Here is a 12,097-nt window from a genome sequence, read left to right as displayed (position 1 = left end):
TGTCTTCTTTAGAAACCTAAGAATAAATGTAGTTGAGGCTATTAAAGGTAGTTGAAACCTTTCACACCGCTTTCCACTCTGCTCTCCACACACCTTAATATTCCACTTCCACCAACAATGGAAACAGCTCAGTAAGGGGTCCACCGAGTCCCAAAAAGGTATGGATAAAGTCTTTTCCAGTTAAGCTCAATCTTACACGACAATGTACTCTAGATAGCTCCCTAACCTCATTACTTCAAACAGCGGAGCTCCCCATGGTCAAGCTATCAAATAGAGGGGTCCATAATCCAGGGAGCACACCTTCAGCCATTCCAGGGGCATAAATTATGCATCTAATTTCCTGACTACTTATGACATGTTTGGATGCTCTGGAGGACCTGGACAGTGGAAACACCCATAAAATGACCATATTTTGGAAAGCAAACATAGGCTTTTCTAAGAGGCATGGTGAGTCTTTTGAAGAATTAATTTTTTTGCCACAAATTTTTGGAAAATGCAGAATGAAAATGAAAATTATTTTTTTTGTTTACACAAAGTTGTTAATTTAATAGGTTGTTTCTCACATACAACATAGGCATACTTAGAATTACAGCGCAAAGCACATTCTGCTCCTCCTTCTGAGTAGGACGATAACATGCGTGTGACTTTTTCAATGTTTGGACTGATTATATACCAGGCATTGTATCTTGTGTATCACACAAATCAACTAATTGTATCAAAAACAATGTATTATCATGGTGGCCTCTATACGACTGATCAGGGAATTTAGCTTGGTGTAGCATCACCTATATCAGTCAAACTGCCTATAAGCCAAGCAAGCCTAGCCTACTGGTAGGTGGCTGCCCCCAGGAATGTCATGTTCATTGGCCAGGAAATACAGGTGGCTAAAAAAGGAAGAAAAATAGGAGTTCCTGTTGTTCCAGGAGTGCAGTTGCCTGCAGGGGAAGGCTGGGACTGGTGCTCGCAGGAACATAGTCAGTGGGATGTGCAGATGGGTCACTTCAGGCAGAAACATGGTCAACATACGGTCATGGGGCTGTTGTCTCGCAGGAACATTGTCAGTGCGATGCGCAGATGGGTCACTTCAGGCAGAGACATGGTCAGCCAGGGGCTGACTGGCAACTTTCGGCCCAGGGGGCAAGTACAAACCAGAGGCCCATGGTGCAGCGACTCGGCCCCCCTCCCACTCTCCCTCTTCCCAGCCTCCTCCTGATCCCCATTCAAGGCTGAAGCTCCACTCCAGGTACTCTCTACTCACTGGCTGAATTTAGGTTCCCGACCTGGCCAGCAGGGGGTGGTTTAGGGGGAGCTGGGACAGCTCGGTTGGGACTGGCCAGGGGAGGAGAGTCTCCAGTGGGGCATGGAACCAACCTCTGCTCAGACACAGTTTACACCATCCTGCTCTCTGTCCACACTTAGTAGGTTAGCGACCGGGACTTTTTACTTCTCTTCACCAGGAATCCTTTAGGCATGTCTGGGGCAGAGGTGGTGCAGCCTTTTTACAGGACATCAGAGCGGCCCAGGGGGCAATTGCGCCCCTGGCCCAGTCCTCCGCTGTGGTCAGCATATGGTCATTGCATCTACAGGACAAGAAGATTAAAGGACACAGATGCCAAAAATAAACAAACAGGGGTTTAACTCTCCCAACGCTCCATCAAAACCCCAAAAAATGTTTTGGCTATACATGCATATTTAACTATACAGCCTATGTCAGCATATGTGCATGTAGCAGTACTTCGCTGACCTGGACTACTGATTCTCCCTCTTCAAGTATGAGTTTTGTTTTATAAGGGACTTCAACAGGCTGATATCAAGAACAATTCAGGATAATTAAATGCATTTAAAATATATTCAACTTTTTAAGTACAAATAAAATTGCATGTATTTATTTTTTTTATTTACTTTAATATATGCCAAAAGTTACTTTTAATTAGACAAAGATGAATACTTTCCAGGAAAATGTCTTGAACTTTTGCTATTGTGGGTTTGTATAAAGATTAGTAAAACATAATCAAATGTTATCTGAATTCTTTTAAGAAGTGAACATTGTCATTCAAAAATTGTTTCTTAAAAATACGCACATCTATATTTCAGAAATAAAGCCAGTTTCTCATTGTTCCGATATTGTTAACAATTGCTAACGCCATTTCCAATGTCCCTTTTTCTTAATGAAACCCATGATTAATAATTAGGCCTCACACCAGCAGCTACTTAAAAATCCTTTTATCTTAATAAGGCTCCCTATTTTCTTACAATTCAAATATCTAATTGACTATCATGGTGAAGGCACAGTTGCTGATAATTGCTGTAATATATCTCTCCCAGGTAGGAAAGTACTTAGCATCAATTCACCAATTGAACAAATAATTAATTAATCTGAAATTGGCCCATATCCTAGTTACCGTGTCACATACAAGTGGCAAATATAATTACTTTGTGATATTTTCTGTTGAGATGGTGATGTCATTATGTATAATGAGCTAATCAAGTCCCAACTGCTGTTTCATTTGTAATATGACCCTATAGAATTGTTTCATTAAAAGCATGACTTGCTTCCTGCATATCAATTTCAATTACTATCTCAGGCTCAGCCTAAACTGAGCCGTTCGGTTCTGAAAATGGTTTTCTGGCAAGAAATGCTTTTAGCTCTTTGTTTGTTCGCTGCAGCTCTTCATACTTTTACAAGCCTACTAGAGATGCCCAATTGCTGCCTGAAACATTATAGAGAACGGTAAGAAAGGATTATTTGCATTCCGGCATGTGACGTCACTCCTAGTTTTATGTTGTGTGTGTGTGTGAAAGCGCTGGACTGATAGAGGTGAGACTTGGTTCTGATGGCTATACAGTGAAGTGCGTCTTACTCCAAAGAGATGATCCATGATGAAGGTTAATGTATTTGGTCCTTGATCTAGTCCTAAGCTGCTACCTCTCTGCAATTACAACAAAATTAGTGTTCAGTAGGCAAACTCTGGGGTGGGTATTGAGGAGCACCTAGTACAAATGTTCATATTAATTTAAAGTTTTTTTTAAAAAACATTTAGGCCCCTTTCACACATGGAGTCCGTCAGCGGACTCCGTTCTTCTCAGCGGGGGATCGGTCCGCCGATCCCCCACTGAGCAGGTGGATGGCAGCTCTGTCTCCGCGCTGTGTCCGTCTATCCATTCTCATCTGATCCGCTGGATGGATGGATGGATGGATGGAAAATAGGGTTTCCATCCGTTCAGATTTGACAGACCGGATCGGATGTCAGCAGACATGTCTCCGCTGACATCCGATGCCCCATAGAGATGCCTGGGGCATTGGTTCAGCTCCGCCTGAAAAACTGACAGTCGGATCTGAACAGTCCGCAAGTGTGAAAGGGGCCTTATTGTTTAACCATTTCTGGACCGGAATGATTTGCCCCCCTTAATGACCAGGCCATATTTTGCGATTCGGCACTGCGTTATTTTAACAGACAATTGTGTGGTCGTGCAACACTGTACCTAAATAAAATTGATGTCCCTTTTTTCCCCACAAATAGAGCTTTCTTTTGGTGGTTTGCGATTTTTATTTTTTGCGCCCATTCTGGAAAAAAAAACAATATTTTTCACATTCTGCTATATAACATTCCCCCCAAAAAAATTTAAAAATCAAAATGTTTTTTTAACATTTTAGGCCAATCTGTTTTCTGCTACATATTTAACCACTTAAGCCCCGGAAGATTTTACCCCCATTCCGACCAGGGGGTATTTTGCGATTCGGCACTGCGTGACTTTAACGGACAATTGCGCGGTCGTGCGACGCTGTACCTAAACGAATTTGACGTCCTTTTTTTCCCACAAACAGAGCTTTCTTTTGGTGGTATTTGATCACCTGTGCGATTTTTTGATCACGCGCTATAAACAAAAAAAGAGCGTCAATTTTGCAAAAATAGCAATATTTTTCACATTTTTTATATGAAATTCCCCCAAAAAAAAATGTAAAAATCAAAATTTTTAAAAATTTTCGGCCAATTTGTTTTATGCTACCTATGTTTGGTAAAAAAAATCGCAAAAAGCGTATTTTGATTGGTTTGCGCAAAAGTTATCGCGTTTACTAACAAAGGGAAAGATTTTTGTCATTTTTGTTGTTTTTTTTTTTAACGCGTAATGGCGGCGATCTGCGATTTTTTTTGCGGTACTGCGACATTGCGGCGGACAGATCGGACCCTTGACTGACATTTTTGACACTTTTGGGGTTACCAGTGACATTTCTACAGTAATCAGTGCTATACATATGCACTGTTACTGTAAAAATACACTGGTAGTGAAGGGGTTAACTTTATTTGGAAGGGAGGGGCTGTGTGTGTCCCTAGGGGCGTGGTTTCTACTGTGATTGGCTGTGGCTCTAGCTGTAAGGACACTGATCAACGGATCTACATACCAGATCCGTTTTATCAGTGTCTTTGCAGCGAGGAGAATGACAGGCAGTTTGTTTACACAAGCTGCCTGACATTCTCCCTCTCCCCGCCGATCGCCGAGTGACCGGCGGACATCGGGTCCGCTGGTCACACGCGCGGGGGGGGTCCGTGACCACGCGGGAGCGGGAGCGTGCCCCCGGGGGCGCGCGCTCGCTCCCTAGACCCTCACAAGCAAGCAACGTAGCCCTACGTTAGTTTGCCTGTGAGGGGCTGACCGCCGACGTAGATAGTCGTGCGGCGGTCGGCAAGTGGTTAAAAAAAAAAAATCGCAATAAACGTATTTTGATTGGTTTGCGCAAAAGTTATCGCATCTACTAACTACGGGAAAGATTTATGTCATTTTTATTGTTTTTTTTTTTTTTTACTAGTAATGGCGGCAATCTGCAATTTTTTTTGCAGGACTGCAACATTTCGGCGGACAGATTGGATCCCTGACTGACATTTTTGACACTTTTGGGGGGAACAGTAACATTACTACAGTTCTCAGTGCTAAAATATGCACTGTTACTGTAATAATGACACTGGCAGGGATGGGGTTAACAGTGTGGGTGATCAAGGGGTTAAATGTGTACCTAGGGGCGTGTGAAATGATCACAGAGACACGTGTCCCTATATAGAAGGATCATTCCAGGGAGAAGAACGGTCAGATGTGTTTAAAACAGCTGACCGTTCTTCTCTCTCAGCTGGGAGTGAATGCGGGTGTCCGGCGGCAATCGGAGCCGCCTGCCCTGTGCATTGGCTTCCCCGCTGATGAGAGGGCTCTCACCCCCTAGCTGCCTGTGCGCGACCGATGTACACCTACGGCGGTTCACGCTGGAGCCGCTGCCTGCCGCAGTATAACTGCGGCGGGCGGTCGTAAAGTGGTTAAGAGCATTAAATACAGGCAAAATAGGCATGTGCGGGGGGTGTGCCAGGTGTGCTGCTTGCTCTGAGGGCACTCTGCAGTAGGGAGGGGCCAGGAGTGCTCAAGGAGCTTACAGTCTAAGGCCCATATCTCACATGTACAAATATTAATGCCAATATTGGCTGAAATCATAATGATCCAATCAATCCCCCAGGCTGCCCCATTGTGTCCAGCACAGAATCATTCACGATGCCTATAGCTAAATATTTGCTGAAGTGTTTGACCTCTTTGGTGGTACAGACTTGTTCATTTATAGGAGATACACAAAATTTTTTTGGATAAAATACAATCAGTGAATTTTGTGCCTGGTTCTGTTTGGGTCACATGGGATGTAGCTAATCTTTATACAGCTATTCCTCACAAATTAGGGATAGAAGCTTGCCGATGTCTTTTGATTGGGTCAAAAAAGTATAGCACAGACCAGATTGCTTTTTTATTGCAATTATTAAACATAGTTCTACAGGAAAATTGCTTTCTTTTTTAAGCAATCCTATTACTTACAGCTGGCCGGAGCAGCGATGGGCTCTAATGTCGCCCCCCATATGCCAATGCCTTTATGGATATGATTGAAAATTCATTTATTTACAATTATGATTTATTTACTAATAACTGTGCCTGTTGGTATAGGTTCAATGATGACGCCTTTGTCATATGGGTGGGCGACATGGATTCAATAATCTGTTTAAATTCTTATTTAAATTATCTGGTTCCTGGCCTGAAATTCAATATGTGTGTAGACAAGACTAACATTCCATTTCTGGATACTTGTTTATCCATACATAATAGACAGATTGTTAGCGACCTCTATAGGGAACCTACTGATCAAAATCATTTGTTACACTATATTAGTTTTCATCCTACAAGTGTTTTCAAATCAATTCCTCTGAGTCAATTTACCCGAGAAGAAATTTCACGAGAAATTAGATTGGATGAGATGGAGGATCGACTCCAACAATGGGGGTATCTCAGTAACATGATTAAAAATGAACGAAAACACTTTAGAAATAAGAAAATCAAGGCAACTGGTTGTATTATACCCTTCATCTCCCAATTTCATCTGTTTTCACATTGAGTATTTAATACAATAAAAAAAACACTGGTCTATTTTAAGTTCCAATTATCTATTGCCAGGTGCCTTAAAGATATAGATTGCTCATGTGTGGAGGACTTGGCATGCCTGTTAGAGCCTTCGCTTCACTCGTAGGTGGAAGATATGCGTAATAATGATTTAATATGGATTTTATAATTAACGAGATTGATTCCATGTTTAAGATGATATATATCTATATTTCCTGGCTCTGCATCATGCCATCAGACTACAGGTCGACTCCGCCCCCTTGACCCCCATAGGACATCCCTAAAATAGCATAAAAGGCAGGGAGTACCTGGTGGAGGTGTTCTTTTTTCGTCCTCGCTCCGGACACCTTGAAAAAAAACAATTATCCTTCCTCGTGGCCTTCCCAGGTTCAGCCTCTCTCCTGGGTCAGAAGACCCCCTCTTATGGGCTGTAAATCTCCCTCGATGGTGGGTTCCCCTTGGTGCTGGGGGTAAGTACAATTGCAGTATATATATATATACATACACACACACATACATACACACACACACTCGGATTTAGATGAAGATTATTATGTATTCGGGTATTCGGTGTGAAGAAGTGCGCTATCAATATCAGTCCTAAACTATTACCAGCAATACTTATGTAATTATGTAATTTTATACTTGGAATAAAATTACCTTTTGTGCAACAATCCCTTTTTGAAATATATATATATATATATAAATAAATAAATAAATCTAACCTTTACACTAAACCATTAAAGTTCACTGTTTACTATATAATATTTAGAAATCTGGACGCTATGCTATTCGAAACCCAAAAGTTTTAATTTAGACCCAAGTTGTTCTTTAATGGCATCCCCATTTAGTCTTTACAAAGGGTCAGATAGGATAAAGAAAGCAGCCACTATTTAATTTTCCATTTGTGAAATGCGATATTTGCTTAAATCCACTACGGCATTACCCCATCTGCTTTTCCTGCCTTGGTGCACTGCATAATAGCTGAAAGGCAATGAAGAAAAGCAATTTAAAAATTAACTTAAAACAATATTAGAATGAGCCATGGGAAAACCAAATTAGGAAGTGCTGATAAAAATATTCAGAACAGCTGTTACACAGACATTGCTACGTCTCGGCTTTTGAATAATTTGTTAACCCATTTGCAGCTAAGCAAACATCTTCAAGAGTTTTGATGGCAAAACACTACTAACAACCATTTATCCAATTTTTAGTTATACAACTAAATTTAGGTATACCTTGAGTCTTTATTAAAGTATACTGCTGATCTTTATACCATCAGGTGCACTTTAATTAGAACTGCAGCTGTACCCCCACAAATGGAAAAATAACTTTAACTGCTTATGTTAAAAGTTAAAAAAAAAAAAAATTGCCTCATGTTCACCTTCAATTTGCCATTTGTACTTTGTGTAGAAGGCTGGGTTAGAACTATCTAATCTTAAAACTAACCAAAAATGCCAGGGCGGTACAAATACCCCTTTTTAAAAAGTAGAGTCTAAGGTATTTAGTAGGAGGCATGAAAAGTTTTTTGAAGTTGTAGTTTTTTATCACAATTATTTGGAAAAATTAAGAAATTTAAAAAAATAAATACATTTCTCATTTTTGTTATCCATACTGTCAGCAGTGCAGTACAGCATATATGTGTAGCTGGTGTGGCGGTGATTAGAGACAGTATGTAAAAAAAAAAAAAAAAAAAAAAAATTTTTTTTTTTTTAATTTCTTTTTTACAATTTCTTTTTTCTAACACACTGTGACCAGAGCAATAGAGTATTACCATATTAACAATGAACTACTCTGGGGAAGTGATCAGTTTTTTTTTTTTTTTTATTATTGGTATAAGCAACCATTTTTACTGAAAAAAATGGGTTAATTCAGTGTCTTTTGTTGTGATTAGCTGTGATTGGTCAAAGCAAATCACATGATACAGATGGGCTGTGATCAACCCTGTCTGTACTATGTTATCACTGTGATCAATCACAGCTAGCAACACAATTGTATGTAATAGATAGCATGAAAGGAAGCCATCCATTGTTTATAATTGTCGTGTGATCTGCCGTGATTGGTCACAGCGATCACATGACACAGACAGCGGGCCAGTACAGTGAGTCATTGGCTGCATCCAGTGGACACAGCTGGTGACAGATCGCACCACTGCGCAGCCCCGCGACTGCACGAGAAGTGCGTTCTGGAAGTTACAGGACGTCCTCTCAGAACAGCAATGCTCCCGTCGGCCGTCATTGTATTATAGGCCAGGCAAGAAGGTGTTAAAAAGTGGATTTTGGCAGCTCAAACAAAGCACACAGAGCGCAATGAAGGGGTGTGTGTGTGTGGGCATGCATGACCTCAGAATGACATTGTGTCATGCATCTTAAAAATGTGTGACTGTCATTGAGAATGTAAATCAACTCTGTGTATGAGGAGACCCCACAACCTGAAGTGTCCCAGGGTCCCCAAAGTCTAAACCTGACTCCCTTCAGGGGAGAGGATGGACACCCAACAACAGATGCCCCATAGGAAGCCTATGGGTGACATCACCACACAGGCATTCCACCTATTATGAGTGTATTAGAAGATAAATAAATTAGATTTTTCAATTTTTTTATTGGATATGTTATATACCAGAAAGTAAAAAAATATTATTATTATTTTTTTTTTCAAAATTGTTGGTCTTTTTTTTAGTTATAGCGCAAAAAATAAAAAAACGCAGTGGTGATGAAATACCACCAAAAGAAATCTCAATTTGTGGGGAAAAAAAGAACATGCATTTTGTTTAGGTGCACGACTAGGCAATTATCAGTTAAAGTGCCGTATCACAAAAAATGGCCTGGTCATGAAGGGGGGGGGGGCAAAGATGGCTACTTAGGACAAAAATGGCTTCAAAATATTAATCTCTTGTCTCTATCTTATTTCTTTCATGTTCATGCAACTTTGCAAAAGCTAAAAATATATTTGATGGGCTGGAATATTCTGCAAGAGAATGAGGAACACTGGATATCGAGACCACAAGACACATATCTTTTACGAAAAATCACTGACGAAAATTGCAGATGCCGCAATATAGACTTTTAACACTAATGGGCCATACACACTATAAGATTTTATGAAGACTTTTTCCTTTAGATTTACCAAAACCATATAATATGAGGTCAAACCTAAACACTTTCAATTTGTATGCAATCTGGCAGGCCCTTGCACTACATAGAAAAGGTAAATCTGAAGGAAAAAGTCTTCAGAAAATCTTATAGTGTGTATGGCCCTTAAGCTTGCCAAAACTTTTTACTAACTCCGGATTGGTCAAATAATATCTTAATACAACCTACTTTTCATACGTCATATTGTATATTTAATCTCAAATGCGGAATAAATTTTAGATCACTTTGATTCAACCACTGAGTCTTGTCTGATCTCTATGTAGCTACATATCTCTGATTTGGTATCACTGATTAATAGGTATCAAGTATTTGTAACTGACAAGAAAAGATTCCACAACAGGGAGGTAAACCTTCTGGAGCTGAAGTGGTTAAAGAGGAACTGAACACTAGAAGCTGTGCCCAAAATAGGTAGATAGAGAGCAAAGAACTATTCACCAATATTACCAGTGGTATATTTTTAGCTATATTATCAGGTAATGGATCTTTTATTGCAAATAAACTCCATGATTATTGTTTTCCAATATATTGTAATTTGCTGTAAAACCCAATAAAACTTTATGGGGAAAAAAAAAATTAAAATATTTAAAGCTACTTTTTTTTTTTAACATGACAAAATAATTTAAAATGTGTTAGAAGAGGAGGTAAGTGCAGCCAAACAGAGTTAAAGTGTATTGTTTACTTCTAACTGGGGTCATTGCTGGAGTTTCAAGGTTGACATTGATTTAACTCCGTATTCTTCCAACTAGCAAATAATATACAATATAAATCATTGTGAAGGAGACTTATTTCAGCTTGTCGTTTCACAGGAAGTGGCTTTTAGAGCCGATCATGGTACAGTCTGAATTTTCAGGCAACTTGGTAGACAGTATAAAATGCATTTCTAATCGTATGGTTCTTGAACATCACTTGCAGTTGCATGGAAAGTATTCCAAAGGGCAATGATTTATATTTTACTAAAGGAAAATAATAGCCACACCATTACTTGAAATTGAATAGCATTCAACATATGTTATGCAATTGTGTATTCACAAAAAATGTAGTAAAACATATTTTTGAAGGCAGGCCATGTAAAGTACCTAAACTTGGCTTGATATCAGCCCCTGCAATCCCATGTACAGCAGCATGATGACCTATTGCTTGTCCATTTAGTATGTTGAAAGTGTGTTATGGAACAAGCGGAAATGTTGCTGCCATTAAGGTCATTGACCTAACTAGGCTTTCTAAGCATAATACAGTGCATTCAGGAAAGTCCTCAGAGCTTCACTTTTTCCACATTTTGTTATGTTACAGCCTTATTCCAAAATTGATTAAATTCATTATTTTCCTCAAAATTCTACAAACAATATCCCATAATGACAATTTGAAAGAAGTTTGTTTGAAATCTTTGCAAATTTATTAAAGATAAAAAGCGGAAAAAAAAAAATAACATGTACATAGGTATTCACAGGCTTTGCGCACTACTTTGTTGAAGCAGCTTTGGCACCAATTACAGCCTCAAGTCTTTTTGAGTATGATGCTACAAGCTTGGCACTAGGGATTGACCGATTATCGGCAAAGCCGATATGTTGAGGGCAGATATGCACTTTTCCCGATATATCGGAATCGGCCCCGGAGGTCACCGATATTGCCGATATTTCGGGAAAGTGCTTGTACCGAAGTGATGCCTGCAGCTAGAGGCATCACCCTGCTACCGGCATCCATAGCCGACAGTTGGCTGTCTTGTAATGACAACCGATGCGGCTAAAAAGCCGCTCGGCTGTCATTACAAGTAGCAGGAGGAAACGTTCCCCCCCCCCTCCCCCGTCGCCTCCCGCGGCTCGCCCGGGCAACCAGCCAGCACAGCCACGAAGACCCGTTCAAAGTCGCAATCGGCTCTGATCGGTCTCCATGCAAAAATCCGGAAGTGATGTCATGAGTGACATCACTTCCGGGTACTGTCTGGCACCAGATTTAAAAAAAATGACAGCATTCAAAACAGCCAAACTTGGTGTTTTGAATGCTTTAAGTGCAGAGGAGGGGTTTGGGGTCTTTTAGACCCCCAGATCCCTCCACAAAAGTACCTTTCAAAAAGAAAAACCGATATTGATCTATCACCACTTGGCACATCTATTTTTGGGCAGTTTCTCCCATTCTTCTTTGCAGGACCTCTCAAGCTCCATCAGGCTGGATGGGGAACGTCGGTGCACAGCCATTTTCAGACAAGAGATTTTTGTTTCTCATGATCAGAGCCCTTCAGGTGCCTTTTGGCAAACTCCAGGCAAGCTGTCTTGTGCCTTTTACGGAGGAGTGGCTTCCATATGCCATACAGGCCAGACTGGCGAAGTTCTTCTGGAAGGTTCTCCTCTCTCCATTGAGAAATGCTGGAGCTCTGTCAGAGTGACCATCGGGTTCTTGGTCACCTCCCTGACTAAGGCCCTCTCTCCTCTGATTGCTCAGTTTGACCACGTGAATCCATATGTACCTGTGATTTTTTTTTTTCATTTTTTTTTTTATAAATTTGCAAAGGTTTCAAACAAACTTCTTTC

Source organism: Pelophylax lessonae (assembly GCF_965119305.1).
Source record: "Pelophylax lessonae genome assembly, chromosome: 13".
In the NCBI taxonomy this organism is placed as follows: Eukaryota; Metazoa; Chordata; class Amphibia; order Anura; family Ranidae; genus Pelophylax; species Pelophylax lessonae.
The sequence above is the reverse complement of the archived record's forward strand: the minus strand, read 5'-3'. Positions refer to the sequence as shown.